Consider the following 19,209-nt stretch of genomic DNA (forward strand, 5'->3'; position numbering starts at 1 on the left):
CTTCATTTAAAGATAATAGTCATGATACAATTACAATATAATTATAATTACAATTACAATATAAGCCTGCCTGCAAAATGCTAGCATCACTAACAATTTCAATTTAGAGGGCACCAGCTTGGTGCATTTTTGAAGGCTTATAGACTTGGAGAACATAAATACATTTAGCATACAAAGGATCTACATACAATTATCTCCACTACATAGATGTCCTTTATATATTAATTCAACTTCTACTTTTTGTATTTTTATTTTTATTTGATGGCACTGGGGTTTGAACTCAGGGCCTCACACTTGCTAAGCAGCTTTCTTACCACTTGAGGCACTCCATCAGTCCTATTTTTGTGAAGGGTTTTTCAAGAAAGGGTCTCACAAACTGTTTGTCTGGGCTGGCCTCAAACTGCAGTCCTCCTGATCGCTGCCTCCTGAGTAGCTAAGATTACAGGTGGGGGCCACCGGCACCCTGATTAACTTCTACTTTTAAAGCAAAAGTTAGATCCTTTGGCTTTGTAGAGAAACAGGTGTATGCCACTGATGAAAATCAAAGCTTTAGGTTTCTTATAAATTGGACAGTGCCAGTAATTCCAAGTAGCCTTATTTCCTGAAGTACAAGTGCAGCTCATATATAAGACACATTTGGTTAAGACAAAAAGACAGCCAGATTTTAAATAGCAGGACTGCCCAAATGCAGGGTTTTTCCATCTTACTAGTATTAATTACAGACAGCAGACATGCCAGACTTTATTGACTTACTTTAAAAGCCCAGAGCACTTGCTGATCATCTTGTTGTACTAAATTTGAGTACCTTTAACTCTAGAAACTTTTGCAAAACAGATAAGTTTTAGGTTTATATATTTTTAAGTTTTAGGTTTATATATTGAATGTATAAGAACTGCCCAAAATCGTAGTGTATCAACTGCTCATTTAGGGCAGGAGCTTAAGGGCATGTAAGAGGGGTGAACTTGTTCAAAATACACCATACACATCTATGGGATTATCACAGTGAACCCCCTTGTACTATTAATGCATGAGAAATTGAAAATAGTAAACAAAGGGGTTATTTAAAAGACTGTCATAAACATACCCTTAAATAAGCTCTGACTCAGTTCAGATTCAATTTCCTAGGTAGTCAAAAGTCTGACAAAATTCAAAAAACACAAGCAATTATGTTGATAAAATGCAAAATCTCTGTAAGACAGTTCTTTGTAAATGTTACCAAGAGCAGAGTATTTCTAAGAAACCATTAAAGTATTGTTGCTTTACAGATAGAGAATTAGGTTCTACTTTTAAATCAGTTTAAAATTAGGTTCTACTTTTAAATATTTGAGCTTAGAAAATTCTTTAGGTAACTTTTTTTTTTTTTTTTTGACTCAGGACCTCGAACTTGCTAGGCAGGTGCTCTACCACTTGAGCCACGCCCATAAGACCTTCCCATATCTTCTTACATTTCTTTCCTATTTTCTGGGGTTTTTTTCTGAATTCCAAAATAATTTTTATAAAATTTTTCAGCTTATACAAAATTTTTTCTCAATAAAATAAATTACTGTTTCTTTTATATTGTTTACCAAACCATAGCCTAAACACTTTTTCAGGTTTTTTGCATATAGAATTGCACATGTTAGAGTCTTAAGTCTTAGTAATCTTGCTCTTAGTGAAGACCAAGAGAAAATCAATTTTAAATGGCTTTTATTTCATACTAATGACTTATGAAAGTGCATTTATTAATTAGACCCAAATATATTGCAAAAGAGAATGGAATCTAAATTCTACTTATGGCAGAATGAAACAGATTAAGATCATCTGTCCGTATGACTGAACTTTAACATCCTTATTTTACTGTAACTCTTATGTAGACCTTATTGCTGCTTGGATTTTATTATCTTCTTTTTGGTGGTGCTGGGGTTTGAACTCAGGGCCTCATGATTGCTAGACAATGTACTCTTACCACGTGAGCCACTTGGCAGCTCTGCTTGGATTTTAAAAAGTCCTTTTAACATATTTTTTCTTGTGGTCTCCTATAAGTTTAGGAGTTACAGGATGCTACATTCCAGCAAGAGCTGAATGAGATAATGAAGTTTCCAAACAACCTTGAATAGCAAAACTATCTTAAAACAAAATTTAAAAAAAGCAAAAGGGAAAGTATACACAAAGCCAAAAAGTTTATATGTTAACCCAGCTTAACCCTGCACTTTCAGTCAAGAATCATCCTAAAGTTACTCACTTATGTATACTTATCTATACACACACTAAATTGTTTTCTCTTTGGCGGCACTGGGGTTTGAACTGAGGGCCTCACACTTGCTAGGCAGGCACTCTTACTGATGGATTTTTTTTAAGATAAGTTCTCACAAACTATTAGCCTCAGCTGGCTTTGAGCCATAGCCTCCTGATCTCTGCCTCCTGAGTAGCTGGGATTACAGGAGTGAACCATGGTGCCTGCCTACAAAGTTGTTTTAGATGAGGCTTACCAAGAATACCAACATATAAGTGCATAAAATGAGAACTACAGGTACACTAGTCAATTGTTTGAGGGAATTCCAGGGGAAGACTAAATCTTTCCCAATGCTGCTTTAGGACTCCTTTTCCTAGAGACTTATCTTCGTGTTTAAAGCAAGAATCCTGTCATGGAAGAGTTTCGGGGCAATCTTCAACAGGATTGTTGTTACAGCCCTCAGACCTTTCACCCTCCACCAAGTCAATCATCATCAACATAGACTAATACACAAAATGACACAGAAAAACAAGTTAATTGGCTGGGTGCCAGTGGCTCACACCTGTCATCCTAGCCACTTAGGAGGCTCTGATCAGGAAGATCACAGTTCAACATCAGCCTGGGCAAATAGTTCTCGAGACCCTATCTCAAAAAACCCTTCACAAAAAAAGGGCTGGTGGAGAGGCTCAAGGTGTAGGCCCCGGGTTCAAGCCCCAGTACCACAAAAAAAATTAATTTAAATTACATTCTTAGATCATTTTTGGTCATAGGCCTGTAACTGTAGGTCAATCAGTTTGCCACTATCTTTCCCAAAGGGCTTTCAGACATGATGCCTCCCATAATAAACACAACAAACACAATGCACCCCCCAAAAAAAAATCCTGAAGGGAATTCCCAAAAACTAAGGCCAAAAAATGGGAACTTTACACATAAGAACAAAGACAACAGGTGGTGATGAATTCCCTAGGCCCCCCAGTCCTGCTTAACTCATGATTTGCATTCCAAATGGTGCCACATAAAAATGATCCTGAGAGGCCAGGAAGCCCACAGGTGGACCTCCTCAAATAGGTGGAATCAAGGGTTTCAGTATGCACATCAAAGGACATACCCAAGCTTGGCCAAGGCAAGATGTCATGACTTCTTTCAAACCTTTTTTCTTTTCTCCTAAGTCATTCCAAAAGCAGGAGTCCTATGCCTGCAATCCAAGGGGAAGAAAATTGGAGTTGCCCAGAAAAATAACTAAAGCAAAAAACAGGAGGGGATCTGGCTCGAGTGACAGAGCACCTGCCTAGCAATTGCAAGGACCTGAGTTCAAAACCCATAACTCCAAAAGGAAAGAATAAAAATAGAAAGGAAAAAAAAAAAAAGACAACCAAGAGACCAGTACTATTAGAACCATGTGGACAAAAAAAAAAGAAACTAGGGAGAGATCATGTAAGACCTTGGAGGTCATGCTAACATGGGAACTAATCAAGCAGAGAAAAATTTAACAGGGAGACTTCATTTATTTAGAACACATTAAAATTGCTTAGTTTCAGATCAGGTTTGGTGGCTCACATCTGTAATCCCAGCTACTCGGGAGATGAAGAGGATGGTGGCTTGAGGCCAGGCCAGACAAAAAGTTTCAAGACCCCCATCTCAACCAGGTGTGGTATGGGGCATGACTGTCATCCCAGCAATGCTGGAGATGGAGTAGGAGGATCACAGTCTGAGGTTGACTCCAGGGAAAAGTAGGAGACCCTACCTGAGAAACAAACAAAAGCAAAAAGGACTGGGGGTATGGCCCAAGAGGTAGAGTGCTCTAAGTATGAGGCCCTGGGTCCAAACCCCAGTACCACCCAAAATAACAACAAACAAAACATAGTTTCAGCTATGTCAGCTAGCTCCTTGATGGAGGAAATAAAGATCCTGGCTGCTGGGGACATGAGAGTTTGATTAAAGAACAGGACTTAGGCCCCTAAAATAAATTAGCATCTTCCAGTCTTTCAACAAACTGAACATTTTGTACCTGGAGACAGAAGATACTTGCAAAGCAGAACAAAGAATTAGCATTTGGGAGGCGCCTGTGGCTCACACCTGTAATCCTAGCTCCTCGGGAGGCACAGATCAGGAGGACTGAGATTTGAAGCCAGCCCAGGCAAGTAGTTCATGAGACCCTATCTTGAAAAAATACGTATCAAAAAAATAAGGCTAGTGAAATGGCTCAAGTGGTAGAGTGCCTGCCTAGTAAGTGTGAGGCCCTGAGTTCAAACCACAGTACTGCCAAAATATATATGCATGTGTGTAATACATATTTATATTTATATAAATATATATTATTAGATATATATGCATATATATATGTATATATGAAGGAAGGATAAGAAGCCATTCACACAGAATGAAGGCTGAAACGAGGGCTTAACATAGTAACAAGGGAATGCAAATAAAAACCACAGGTACGGTGATGCACCCCCCAAGTCTGGCTAGTTTTAATTTTTTTTCTATCAGGCAGAACAAGAGGAATGCACCCAGAACTACCACACTGGGGAACAATTCCACTCTTTTGAATAAAATGAGAAATTCACTGTGCCCCATGATCCAGCAAAGCCCACATCCAGAGGTCAACTTAAGAGTAAGTCTTCAGCTGGGAACTGGTGGCTCACGCCTGTAATCCCAGCTACTCAGCAGGCAGAGATCAGGAGGATCGAGGTTTGAAGCCAGCCTGGGCAAATAGTTCACAAGACCCTATCTCAAAAAGAAAAAAAAAAAAAACCTTTGCAAAAATAGGGCTGGTGGAGTGTCTCAAGGTGAAAGCCCTGAATTCAAGCTCCAGTACCAGAAAAAAAAAAGTAATTCTTGATCATGTGTGCCAGGAGATGACAAGAAAAGTCATAGGCAGTGGTGGGCATATAGCAATCAAAGTAATAATCTAGATTGAATCCTGGATGATCCTGGGAAAGGAAGGAAGGAGGGAGGGAGAGAGAGAGGAAAGGAAGGAAGGCAGAAAGGAAGGGGAAAGGAATTGTGATGTATTTATTTAATAGAATATTATTTAGCACTGAAAACAAGTCCATGTTTATTATATACAACAAGACAGATGTGTCCTCATTTATAAAGTGTCAGAACACAAGCAAAAGTAACCTACATGCAGTCTTGTGACATGAATGTGGCAGGGTTATTTTTTAAAAGTAAGCGATACTAATCCCTTGTTGGATGAAGAGTTGGCACAGACTTTCTTCCATTCTGTAGGTTGCTCTATGCCCTGGTGATTTTCCTTTAAAGGACTCAAAAAGTTAAATAGCAAAAAAATCAAGTAATCCAACCAATAAATGGGCAAAGGAACTGAGCAGATCATTTTCAAATGAAGAAGTAAACGTGGTCAATAAATGCAAGCAAAAGTGCGCACCATCTTTAGCCACAAAGGAAATGCAAATCAAATGTCACTGAGAGTCCATCACCTTAGTCAGATGGCTGTCATCAAGAAAACAAACAGCTGGCAAAGATGTGGGGAAAGGGACCCTCATAGGCTACTGGAGGGAATGTAAATTAGTGCACCAACTATGGAAATCAACATAGTTCCTCAAGAAATTCAAAATAGGGCTGGTGGAGTGGCTCAAGTGTTAAGAGCACCTGCCTAGTAAGCGTGAGGCCCTGAGTTCAAACACCAGTACTGCCAAAAAAAGAAACTAAAAACAGAGCTACCGTATGATCCTGCTATACAACTCCTGGCACATATCCAAAGGAACATTAAGTCAGCATTTAATAGAGCCACCTGCACACTCATGTTTATAGCAGCACAATTCACAACAGCCCAACAACTGATGAACGGATAAAGAAAATGTGGCATAGGTACACGATGGAGTATTATTCAGCCGTAAAGAAGAATGAAATTATGTTGTTTGCAAGAAAATGGATAGAACTGAAAATCATCTTGATAAGTGAAATAATCCAGAGTCAGAAGGACAAATATCACATTTTCTCTCACATGTGGAATCTAGAGTATGCAGGGAAGTCTATAAAAGTAAAAGGGGGACTATTGGGAATGTGGAGGGGGAAAAGGAAAGGTGGATCAGAAAGGGTAATGGAGGGGGGAGTATGATAAAAACATGTCATATGCTCGTATGGAAATATTAAAACGAAACCTCTCTTTTTTTTTTGGTGGGACTGGGATTTAAACTCAGGGTCTACTACTCTGGTTATTTTGAAGAAGAGGTCTATCAAACTACTTTCCTAGGTTGGCCTCAAATCTCAGTCCTCCTGATCTCAGCCTCTCAAGTAGCTAGGATTACATGTGTGAGCCTCTGGCACTTGGCATCTTTTAAAAATAGAATGTAAAAGATGACAGGAACACAGTGGGGGACATGAACAAAATATGTCATATGCATGTATGAAATTGTCACAATGAAACCAATTACTCTGATAGACGCTAATTTTTAAAAGAATGAAAAAACATCAAAAAATATTTTAAAACATAAAGGCAGAACTATTACTAAAAACTAAATGTTTTAAAGTAAAAAAATTGATTTTGCAAATCTAAAAAGAAAAAGAAAAGCAACAGAAAATCTGAAGACAAAGTTTAGCAAATCTTGGAGTGGTGAGAAAAGAAGGGCCCAGATGGCAACTTCTAAGAAAATTGAGCCAGCCTCCAGTGACTCACACCCGTAATCCCAGCTACTCAGGAGGCAGAGGTCAGGAGGATCACGGTTCGAGGCCAGGCTGAGTAAATAGTTCTTGAGTCCCTATCTCTAAAGTGCTGGCGATGTGGCTCAAGTGATAGAGCACCTGCCTCATCTCAAAACAAACAGGAAGCCCTTCCACAGTGCTATTCCAAAATCATCTTGCAAGTCATAAACAAAAATCTTTGTTCTTATTTTTTTTACCTTTTTTTTTTTTTCAGTACTGGGTTTGAACTCAGTGCCTTTACATTGAGCTGCTCCACCAGCCCTTTTTTGCTTTAAGTATTTTTCATACAGGGCCATGCTTTTGTCCAGGGCTGGCCTGGGACTGTGATCCTGTTACCTAGTATAGCTGGGATGACAGGTCTGTGCTACCATGTGATTTATTTTTGACATATAGCAATCCACATATTTTTATGAGGCACAATGTGATGTTTTGATTCATGATCAAATCAAGGTGATTAACATATCCACCACTCAAACACTCTATGTCACCTGCAGTGAAATATTCAACGTCCTCTTTTCTAGCTATTTTATCTTGAAATATGCATTACTGTTGCTTATGATTACTATACTGCACTGTACTGTGGAACACCACAAAGTATTCCTTCTGTCTGATTCTAACTTTGCACACGTGACCAATGTCTCCCCTCCTCACCTTTCTCTCTCCTGTCCCCAGTTCGGGTTGGAACTTCTTCTTCTTCTTCTTCTTCTTCTTCTTCTTCTTCTTCTTCTTCTTCCACATTCTTTTTTTCTCTCTCTTTTTTTTTTTGTGGTACTGGGGTTTGAACTCAGGACCTACACCTTTAGCCACTCCATCAGCCCTTTTTTGTGATGGGTTTTTTTCGAGATAGGGTTTTGCAAACTATTTGCCCTGGTTGAGTTTACCTCGATCCTCCTGATCTTTGCTGCCTGAGTAGCTAGGATTACAGACGTGAGCCACCGGCACCCAGCTGCCTTCCTCTTTCTCCCTTTCCCTCTCCCCTCCCCCTCCTCTTCCCCCTCCTTTCCTTTTCAAACTGGGGTTTGAACTCAGGACCTCGTCCTTGCTAGGCAGGTGCCTTACTACTGTACCACACACCCCAGCCCTCTTGACTGTCTACTATGAGCAAAATGCTATTTGGAGGAAGAGTGTGAGAACAAAGCACTTTATTTCCCTCCGTTTGTATTTATATAAAGAGGAGCTTTTGTGTTTTATGTGTTATAAAATAGGTCTCATGCATTCTGTTTTCTGTCAGCTATTTTTGTCATTCGTTTTTGTCTTCTTTGAGACCATACTCCTTAAAACCTTAGTGGACTCCCAAAGTTATACCCTCATAGCACTTAGCAAGGCATTTCCTATAATAATAAATCCCGTCCTTTTTGGTGCTAAGTTTGAACTCAGGGCATTGTACCTTGTAGGTAGGCTCTCTATCACTTGAGCCATGCCCCCAACCCTTATATTTGGTTATTTTTCAGTTAGGGTCTCACATTTTTGCCTAGGGCCAGCCTTGGACTGCAATCCCACTACGCTTTTGCCCCTGCTGGCCTCAGACCATGATCCTCCTACCTGTGCCTCTCTTGTAGCTCACATCACAGTTACATGCCACTATGCCCAGTTATTAGTTAAGATGGGGCCTAGTGAACTTGTCCCCTACACCTGGCTGGCCTTAAACCATGATCCTCCTGATCCTGCCTCCAAAGTAGCTGGGATTACAGGCATGACCCATCACACCTGGCTCTCTGAGCACTTTTTAATGAAGAACATTAGCCATGACGCCTGAACTACGTGATTGTGTTAGGAAGTTAGGACTGAAGAGACCAAGGAGGCCCACATTTCTACTCTAAGAAGTGCAGGCATTTGAGAAATCAAACAGTTAAGGACACCAAAAAGGAGGAACCAGAGAAGTGGAAGAAAAACCAACAGAAGGGAAGCCCCAGTGAAGGTAAGGGAGATGTTCTCCTGTAGACAGTGATCTGCCCTGGCCCCCGGCTTCTCCTCTTCAGGGCCCTTTCCTGTTGTCTTCACCCATGGGATTGCTCAGCCTTATTTTCTGTGACTCATCTTTTGAGTCACTTCCTGTAAGCACTGTCAGCCTCCTCACCTCTCTCATCCTCCAAGTACTCACCTGGCCAAACTCTAGCCAGGTGTGTTTTCCAGGCAAGCTGAACTAGCAGGAGGAAACCATCCAGCCAGCTGGACAGGTTTGACCCGAATTAGAGAAACCACAGACCTTCCATCCCCACCAGGCCATTTCTCCAGGTCTCTGATGTGCTTGCAATCCACCCCCCAGCTGATGGGCAGGCCCCACACCTTCTGTGCAAACTAAGGCTATTGGATGAGCAAACCCTGTCACCCATCCAGAGTCCAGCTGGGGATGGGTCAACGGGAGGCCTTCTTCCCATTGTCTTCTTCCCTTTTCTTGTCACCTCCCAGATGAGGCCCTTTTGACCCCAGTCCCTGTGATACATTGCCTCTCTCTAGAACAGAGGTCATTGCCCTTCCCTCCTTCCTCCTTCCCTCTCTCTCTGCCAGACAGAGGAACAAAACCAACAATGTGTGTAGTTGTGCAACCAGGAGTGCTAGGCCAGAGGTCCAACTCCTAGGTTCTGCGTGTCCAAAATGCCAAATAAAGAGACGAGCAGTGGCGAAGGGCAGAGAAAGATGTATTATGTGGCCCGGGCACCCATGGGAAGAGGCAAAGCGGGCACTTTGGCCCATCTTGAGGGGGGCACATCTGAGCTTTAGTTTTAAGTAGAAGACTAGGGCTGGGGGGCAAGAGGTATGCAGAATTATTCACAGTCCAGGCAGAGCATGGCATAGCTCATCATTATCAAAGAGTTCTGGAGAAGCTGTCATCTGTCATTACTGGAGGGGAGTGATCTGGTCAAGATAAGAAGTGGTTGCCGGGTGAGTGCTCTGCCCTGGTAAGGCTCTGCTGTTTTCTTTCATCCCTTGTTGGATAGGTGTCATTGAGCTTGGTGCCAGTGGCTCATGCCTGTAATTCTAGCTACTCAGGAGGCAGAGATCAGGAGGATTGAGGTTCAAAGCCAGCCTGGGCAAATAGTTCGCAAGACACTACCCCAAAAAAACACAACACAGAAGAGGGCTGGTGGAGTAGCTCATAGCGTAGGCCCTGAGTTAAAATCCCAATTACCCCCCTCCCCCCAAAAAATGTTATTGATCAGTCATGTCCTTTCTGGAGCCCAAGGTGACTACAGAGAAGGGCAGAGCAGAGGACACAGATACAAAATGGAGGCGGGGATGCCAAGCATTTGTTTTAGTTCTCTTTGGGACACTTGCAGGCCCAAGTGAGGAGTCAGTGACAGTCAGCAAAAGCAGTTTCTAGGAAGCTGTTATAATTACACGGGAAATTTATCGATTGGCTTATGCAGTCAGAGGCTGGGTCGTCCCACTATGGTCATCTACAGGTAGGAGATCCAGAGAACCGAGGGGTTGCTGAATCCAAGAAGCTGGAAGCCTCAGAAGTTGACCATGATGCAGCTCACTGTTAGGATGAAGGCCTGGACGCTCCCAGAGAGTCGCTGGTATGAGTCAGCCTTGAGAGGGTGGACAAGCTGGGGCCTGGTGTCCATGGTCAATAGCAGCAGGGGCAGAGACCGCGGGTCAACAGAAGTGCGAAGTGTGCATGCGTCATCTTCTGCCTTCTGCGGTGGGGTGGGGTGCGGGGGTGCGTGTGCGTGTGCTGGGGGGGTGGTGGGGGTGGTGGGGGTGGGGGTGTCGTTACATCCGGGTATTCAAGCTTATGGGATGGTGCAGTCTACATCCGGGTCCTACTCCACTCAGCCGACTACACACCCCCCACCAATAGTCAATCAACCCGCCCAACAAGCCCAGAGGTAACTTTCACCAATCCTCTAGGTGTCTTCTCAATGCCATCAAGTGACAACCAAGAGCAAAGGTCACACAGACCATGCCCATTGCTATCCCCAAATGTTTCTGCCTCTTCCACTTTTGGGGAAAAGGATCCCTCCCTTGGGGGAACTGTACATTAAAAAACACTTTAGCAACAAATCCCAATACTGTACAAGGACCTTGTTGGGATGCAGATTCTAAGAAACCAGTGTTTCAAAAAAATTAGTAGCTGGGCATGATATGCACGCTTGTAATCCCAGCAGTCAAGACACTGAGGCAGGAGGACCTTGAGTTCCAGGCCAGCCTGAGAAAAGAGTATATACATATATATACTCTTTTTTTGTGATAGGTATTTTTGACATAGGGTCTCATTTTTTACCAGAGTTGGCCTCAGGGGCTGGTGGAGTGACTCAAGTGGTAAGAGTGCCTGCTAGCAAGTGTGAGGCCCTGAGTTAAAAACCCCAGTACTGCCAAAAAAACAAAAACAAAAACAAAAAAAACGGAGGTACAAAATGTGTGGAAGAAATGATGTCTGGGACATGCTTCAAAATAACACCAGTCCTTCAATCTGAAGGCTCAGATTCAACCAACCACAAATTGAGAATATTTATAATTTTTTTTCCTAAACTGGACATTGTAGTGCATATCTGTGATCCCAGCACTCCAGAAGCTGAAGCAGGAGACGCATGAGTTCTAGGCCAGCTTGGGCTATATAAAGAGACCCTATCTCAAAAAAAAAAAAAAAAGCATTATATTGAATATTCACAAATTTCTCGCCTTTACAATACAGTATAACCCTTATTTACAGCGTATTAGGTATAGTAACTCATCTAGAGATTATTTAAAATATAAGGGATGTGTGCCAGGTGTGTAAGTCTAGCTACTCAGGAGGCAGAGATCAGGAGAATCACAGTGCAAAACGAGCCCTGGCAAATAGTTCTCAAAGCCCTATCTTCAAAATACCCAACACAAAATAGGGCTGGCACAGTGGCTCAGATGGTATAGTGCCTGAGCTCTATAAAGGATGTGTGTAGGTAGGTTATATACATTTGTGTGTGTGTGTGTGTGTGTGTGTGTGTGTGTGTGTGTGTGTGTGTGGTGGCACTGGGGTTTGAACTTAGGGCCTTACGCTTGCTAGGCAGGCACTCTACCACTTGAGCCACTTCACCAGCCCGGTTACCTACAGATATTATGACATCTTATATAAGAGAATTGAGCATCCTAGGATTTTGGTGTCTACTGGTATCCTGGAATTGATCTTCCCATGAATACCAGGGGACGACTGTGGTCCATCCGGGGGAGGGAGGCAGCAACAGGCGAGGCTAGACAAGAGGTCAAGACAACATTGAGCATGAGTTGATTGTTGGCAAGGGTCTGTGGCAGGTATGTGGAATTAATTTTGTGTGTGTGTGTGTGCATGTATTTGAAAATGTTCTTATTAAATGTTTTTAAAAATCTCTCCCTAAACCTCACTCCACCTCCTCCCAGCTGCCTCTGTATTTCCTGTCCAAACTTCCGGAAAGAATTGTCTACACTCGCTGTCAGTACTTCCTCATCTATTCTTGACTCTTAAAGCTTTAGCATGAAAAAATTCAAACTTACAGAATAATACAGGAAAAAAAAAAAAGACAACTAAAATCACTCAGGCTAAAATCCAGCGTCCTCACCCTTGCCCCTAGATCATATAAGTGAGGCCTGGCCACCCTTCTGCCTCATTTCCACTCGTTTTTTGGTGGTACTGGAGTTTGAACTCAGGGCCTCACTTGAGCCACACCTCTGGCCCTTTTTCCTCTGGTTATTTTAGGAGCTAGGGTCTTGCTTTTTGCCTGGGCTGGCTTGGACCATGATCCTATTTTGTTTTTCTTGCTATAGCAGTGATGACAGGCTTGTGTCACCAAGCCCAGCTTTTTTCTGTTGAGATGGGGGTCTCATGAACTTTGAACTCTTTTTTTTTTTTGCCCAGCAGGCCTGGAACTGTGATCCTCCCCATCTCAGCCTCCCTTGTAGCTGAGATGACAGGTGCACACCACCACATTGAGTTATTGATTGAGCTAGGGGCTCTAAAACTTTGATCCTCTTTTTGCCTGGGTTGACCTCACACTGGTATCTTCTTGATCTCAGCCTCCTACATAGCAAGGATTATAGAAGTAAGCCACTGTATCTGGCACTTTTTTTTTTTTTTTTTTTTGCTTCTTGCTAATCAAGCACTCTATTGCTTGACCCCCCACTCCAGACCTATTACTTTTATTTGTTTTTGAGACAGAGTCTCTAACTTTTGCTCTGGGCCAGCCTCCTGAGTAGCTGGGATTACAAGTGAGTGAGCACCACCACAAACTGGCTCCCAAGAATCCCCTTCCATCTATGTCCCCATCCAGTCACCTGCCACCCTTGGACTTCTACACCTGCCCCTTCCTTCCTCCCTTCTCTGAAGTGACTATCCATCTTGCAAGTCTTAGCTTACAATGACTACCTCAGGAAAGCCTCCCAGCCTCCAGAACCTGGATCACTGGTTCCTAAAGTTGCATTTGAGATATCACCAGGTCTATTTTATGGTCATACATCTGCTTTAAATGCATGTTAGTAAAGAAAGTAACAAACCCGTTCGGGAGCCAGTGGCTCATACCTGTAATACCAGCTACTCAGGAGGCAGAGACCAGGAGGATTACAGTTCGAAGCCAGCCTCTGGCAAATAGTTTGCAAGACCCTATCTCCCTATCTTGAAAAAAACCCATCGTAAAAAACGGGCTGATGGAGAGGCTCAAGGTGTAGGCCCTGAGTTCAAACTCCAATACTGCCAAAAAAAGTAAGTAACAAACCCATCTCACCTGTGATTTCATGGCTGGCTAAGGGCTAGCCTAGGGTAGCCCCGTGGGAACCCATTAAGAAAAAAGAAATAAACTGTTTGAAAGAACAGTCCTCTGGAGGCAGAGGGAAGATTGCAATTTTGAGGACTGTCTGGGCTATAAAGAGAGACCCTGTCTCAAAAACAAAACAAAAAAAGAAAAGAAAAGAAAGGACAAAGTAAAGGCAGAAATTGTGAACCTGTCCTTTTTGAATCACAGAAGTTGGGAATTCCTTCCTGGTCTCCCACATCCACTGGTTGTAACTACCCCTGGGGAATGATTTGTTTTGTCTTTCCCCACCACTGGGAGGGGAGCCCTATGAGAACAGGGCTGGGCCTGTACTGGTCACTGCTGTGTCTCCAGCACCCATTGTCCTCCCAGGGAGAGCACAGGAAGTCTGTGCTGAATAAACCGATGCAAAGGGTGCAGTTTGGACTTTCCCCTGGGACACTGGAGAGCCATAGAGGATTTTTTTTTTTTTGCAGTACTGGAGTTTGAACTCAGGGCCTACACCTTGAGCCACTCCACCAGCCCTTTTTTGTGATGGGTTTTTTTGAGATTAGGGTTTGTCAAACTATTTGCCAGGACCAGCTTCAAACTGCAATCTTACTGATCTCTGCTTCCTGAGTAGCTATGATTATAGGTGTGAGCCCTAGTGCCCGGCTCCACAGAGGTTTTAATCAGGGGAGAGTCAGGGTTGACTGCTTTAAAATTCCCAGGTTCCCTCTAGGCTTTGGGCCCAGAAAACCAACATTCCTCACACACTAAGTTTCCAATAACATTCTTTTTGTCATTACTGGGTTTGAACTCAGGGCCTCGAGCTTTCTAGGCAAGCTCTCTACTACTTTAGCCACTTTGCCAGCCCTTCTTGCATTAGCTTATTTATTTATTTATCTATTTATTTATTTATTTATTTTTGTGGTACTGGGGCTTGAACTTAGGGCCTTCACCTTGAGCCACTCCACCAGCTCTTTTTTGATATATATATATATATATTTTTCGAGATAGGGTATCATGGAACTATTTGCCCACTGGCTTCGAATTGTGATCCTCCTGATCTCTGTCTCCTGAGTAGCTAGGATTACAGGTGTGAACCACCAGCCCAGATTGTATTAGTTTATTTTTCAGATAGGGTCGCACACTTTTTCCTGGGCTGGCCTCAGATTATGATCCTCCTACCTCTGCCTATGAAGCTGGAAATAGAGTCATGTACCATCATGCCTAGCTTTACCATGCTCCTTCTTCTCTTCTTCCTCCTCCAGGAAGTCCTCTGAAACCCCAGGCTGAAAGGAATACTCTGGGTGCTCTTTGGGTTCTTCCTCTATGATCTGAAGATGAGAACAGATGCTACTCCAAGGCCATGGTGGAGCTGGGTGCCGGTGTCTCATGACTGTAATCCTAGCTACTCAGGAGGCAGCGATCAGGAGGGTATCAGCCCAAATAGTTCAGGAGATCCTATCTTGAAAAAAAAGAGCTGGTGGAGTGGCTCAAGATGAATGCCCTGAGTTCAAACCACAGTACCACAAAAAAAAAAAAAAAGGCTTTGGTGAAGATTTAAGATTCAATGCACTGATGCACATAGAGGGCTCAGAAATTTGCCTGGCATACAGTAAGTGCCTGATAAGTGTTTAACAGGGAGAGGAGGAGGGCCAAGGGAAAACTTTTCTACTGTGAAGGTAATGAGAAAAATAGAAAAGTTTGCTATGGTATAAAATTTTAGAAAAACAACCAGTATTTCATTTATTAAAAAACAAACAAGGGCTGAGTATGGTGGCACACACCTAGAATCCCAGCAGTCAGGAGGTTGAGGCAGGAGGATCGTTAGTTTGGGGCCAGACTGGGCTACAACATAGTGAGACCCTGTCTCAAACAAACAAACAAACAAACCTGAGCCGGCTGGGCATTGATGGCTCATGTCTGTAATCCTAGCTATTTGGGAGGCTGAAATTAGAAGGATGGTGGCTCGAGGCCAGCCTGGGCAAACAGTTCAGGAGACCCTATCTCCAAAATAATCAGAGCAAAATGGGCAGGAGCGTGGCTCAGGCAGTTTTTAGGAACGTGTAACTTGTATGATGTGATGGTGAACAATTGGAATTCTAGAACAGGACTTCCTGGATTCAAATTCCTACAGTGCCTGACTGACAGTTTTGCAACCTCTCTGTGATGCAGTTTCCACACCTATAAACCTGAAATATTGACAGCACCTCCCACCTTCGAGCATCCTCCCAATCTCAATGTGCACATCTGGTTGGCTGCCCCAGTAGGGTTAAGCACCATTTTGACTACTTCATCTTGTAGCTTGGCAAATTCTCCCTCCAGCCATGGGGGACTTTAATAGCCATCTCAAACATGTTGCCCCAACCCTGTGGCAAACTCACATAGAGACAGGGAGAGTCTTTTGAAAAGAGATGCAGAACGGAACAAAAAAATCCCAATTTGGTCTCACTGGTGACAGGCAGTCCACCTCTTTCTCTGCCAAGGGCTCTGAAAACAGAAGAAAAATAAAAGTCAAAGCCCTGCCAACTTTTCCCTCTGTCTATCCAGTTGACTAGAGGCCAGCTTCCTTTCTTAAAGGGACCTCTCCTGCTTTTGACTTTCCTCTTTTCTAAGAGCACTCTGGTAGATCTCTTCTCCCCACACCAAGGAATAGCCCCTCCCACACAGAAAATTAATGCTGAGGCTTGTCCCTGAGTTCAGACCCCACTACCAGCAACAAAACCCGCACACAAAAAAAATTAAGTTTAATTGTACAGTTACTTCTAGATGGCTTAAAGCAATGAATACAGCAGATACTCCTCATCCAGGGTTTTACTTCCCACAAGTTCAGTTACCAGCAATTAACCATAGTCTAGAATATTAAGTAGAAGAATTCCAGAAATCAACCCTCCATAAATTTACAACAACTTTAATTACAGCACATAGTAATAATTGTTCTATTTTATAGTTAGCTACTATTATTTTTCTCTTACTGTGCCTAACTTATAAGTTAAACTTTACAATTTTTTTCAGAGGCACTGGGGTTTGAACTCAGGGCCTCACACTTGCTAAGCAGGTGCTCTTCCACTTGAGCCACTCTGCCAACTAAGTTAAAGTTTAGAACTTTGATAAATGTCAGAATGTACCCCAGTACAACAATAAAACAAACAATCAAATAAATGGAAAAAACTAAGTCAAACTTTATCATAAGTGTGTATGGGCATGTTGGTATACAAATGTAATCCCAGCTACTGAGGACATGGAGATAAAAGGGTCAGGATGGAGGCCAGGCTGTGTAAAACCCTGACACCCTATCTGAAAATCAAACTAAAGGAAAAAAGGCTGGGGGCTCTAGTGGTACAGTGCCTGCCTAGCATGTGCAGGTCCTGAGTTCAAATCCCAGTACTGATTCCTGTTCAAATTCATATATATATATATATATATATATATATATATATATATATCTCAGTACCAAACAGTTTCAGGCAACCACTGGGGGTCTTGGAATACAGCCCCTGCAGGTAAGCGGGACAACTGAAAATAAAGCCACTCTCTTGTTTGATCTGGGTATTTATCTCATGGTGCATGAGTTATAATACTCCACAGATGAAGAAATTCATTCCTGGTGTGTCCTCAAAATTCCAGTACCCCTTCAGGGTGCCAGGAATGGAGAACAAGTCAAAAGGTTTTCTAGGGGCAGGAGCAGCAAGGCACAGTGTTGCTGAAGGAGAGGAAATAGCATCCTGTATGTTTATTGGAGTAGGTGATACAAGGTCCAAACTTTACAAAGGCACAAGACGATGTGCCATCCACCCCCCCACCCCGAGTCACTCCCCACAGGCTATGTTGTCACGAGATTTTCTGTGCATTTAACAAGCAAAAGCTTGCATTTTTTCATCCCACCTTTAAAATTTTTAGACACTCTGCTTCCTTCTTTGCCCGCCCCGCCAACCCCTTGTCTGAATACAAAGCTGTTCTGTGTCTGTTCATGTGTCGCTTCCTCCTTTTACAGCTACTTCCTGTCCCCCTGAAGACCGGACCAGTTTATTTAATGAGTCCCTCGTTGATGGACAACCAGGTTTCTGCTTTTTGGTTTTCCTTATAAGTTATTACGGAAAGTAACACTGTCTCCCTTTGGGTAGCGTTTACCAGGGAACAGGAGAAAACCCTAACCTGTTCCTGTATCCGCGGAGAGTCCCTCCATCTCCAAGGTCACAGTTCACTGGAGCAGCGCGTCCCCGGGCCCTGCCTCCCTGAAGCTGTCAGGCGCCGGTCCCCCGCCCTCTGAAGCCACGCCCCGCGGCCCACCCGCAGTCTACCCAATTCAAATCCAGCCAATGGGAGCGTGTAAACAAACCCAGACTCCGCCTCTCGATGAATAATTCCCGGAGTCTGGTGTGCAGCCTATTTAACCGGCCTGGGGACTGGGGGCGGGACCTAGCGATGGCCCCCGCCCCCATGGTTGGGCCAATAGGCGGCAAGACCCCGCCCCTCGCACTTGCCGCGCCTAGGACCCGAAGCCGGGCTGGGCTCGCTGCTGCCTGATTTCACCCGCTCGCGGTGACTTAGCTCCCCGTGGGCGGGCGGGCAAGGCTGGGAGCTCGGGCTGTGCACTCCGCTGCACCAGCCACATTATTCCAGAGGGCACACAGATCGCCCCGGAATCGCTGCCTTCATTTTTCCCCTTTCTTCCTCCGTCTGGTGGCTAAAGCCCAGATCCAGGAAAAGCGTTTGATGAACTCTTTCCCCTCAGTCCCTATTTAGCGAAACCTAGTGGGGAGGTAGGAGTGTGTTGGATTGTGCAAGGCCTTTCGTTTGTCTCCCCTTGCTATGGAGGTATTGCAGACGTACGGAAAATCACGAGTCGTGTGTGCTGCTTGACTGAACCCTAAAACTTTCATGTGACACCAGCACGCCCCCAGATTGAGCAGCAACTTGGGTTGGCAAGGTTTTCAGCTTTATAGCTGCCAGTGTGCGAGGAGCTGCGAAAGATTTTGTTTTGACTTCCACAGGCACAAACCACTTATTTAAAAAACAAAACAACAAAAACCCTTTCCGTGGAGAGGTGGTCATCACACAGATAGCCGGGTAGGACCCGGGCTGCTGGAGGGGCAGGAGGTATAGGCTCAGCTCAGATGGAGGTGCTCTCCAGGCTGCAGGCGGACTTGGGGCCAGGGGGCTGGAGTAGAAAAAGGGCGTCAGATCCCAGGAAAGGACAGCTTTCCGACGTCCTGGACTTTTCCACAGCATGTAAGAATTTTCCCACCGTTCCTTTCCAACTGTTTCATTATAATTAAAATAATCAAATGTCCACACTCATGTTGAGGCTACTGTCACTCGTCGTCTGTTGTCACTAGTTACTCAGGAAAGGCTACCTGGGTGTAGTTGATTAGTTCTCACCCTTCCTGGACAGCCTGGGGAGAGTCTCTGAACCTGTTTCATCTCCCAGTCCAGCTCAGCCTGGGACTTAGAACTCACATCTGATTCTGAAAGGGAAAGGGTGTTTTTGTTTTTGAGATAGGGTCTTGCTATGTAGCCCAGCCTGGCCTCAAACTCCTGCCTCAGGTTCCTGGGTGCTGGATGACAGGAGTGCACCATCACACCCATAGCGGGTCTCTCCATCAGGGTCCATACTGGCCCAACACTGGCCTTTGGCCATCTCCT

At 43.8% G+C, this 19,209-nt stretch overlaps 1 protein-coding gene across 3 annotated transcripts in view; it reads right to left on the bottom strand.

The window, feature by feature from the left end:
• Positions 1-17,902, bottom strand: part of Znf541 (zinc finger protein 541) — a 61,312-nt gene extending 43,410 nt beyond the window's left edge. For all 3 annotated transcript variants that reach the window (XM_074057833.1, XM_074057830.1, XM_020179617.2), the window contains exons 1-2: positions 17,719-17,902; positions 15,948-16,053 (exon numbers count right to left, since the gene is read on the bottom strand). The gene's annotated coding sequence lies outside the window, so the exon portion shown is untranslated. The remainder of the gene's footprint in view (positions 1-15,947; positions 16,054-17,718) is intronic.
• Between the last annotated feature and the right edge of the window lie 1,307 nt (positions 17,903-19,209).

The sequence above is a fragment of the Castor canadensis genome, chromosome 16, assembly GCF_047511655.1.
Source record: "Castor canadensis chromosome 16, mCasCan1.hap1v2, whole genome shotgun sequence".
NCBI classification, from domain to species: Eukaryota; Metazoa; Chordata; class Mammalia; order Rodentia; family Castoridae; genus Castor; species Castor canadensis.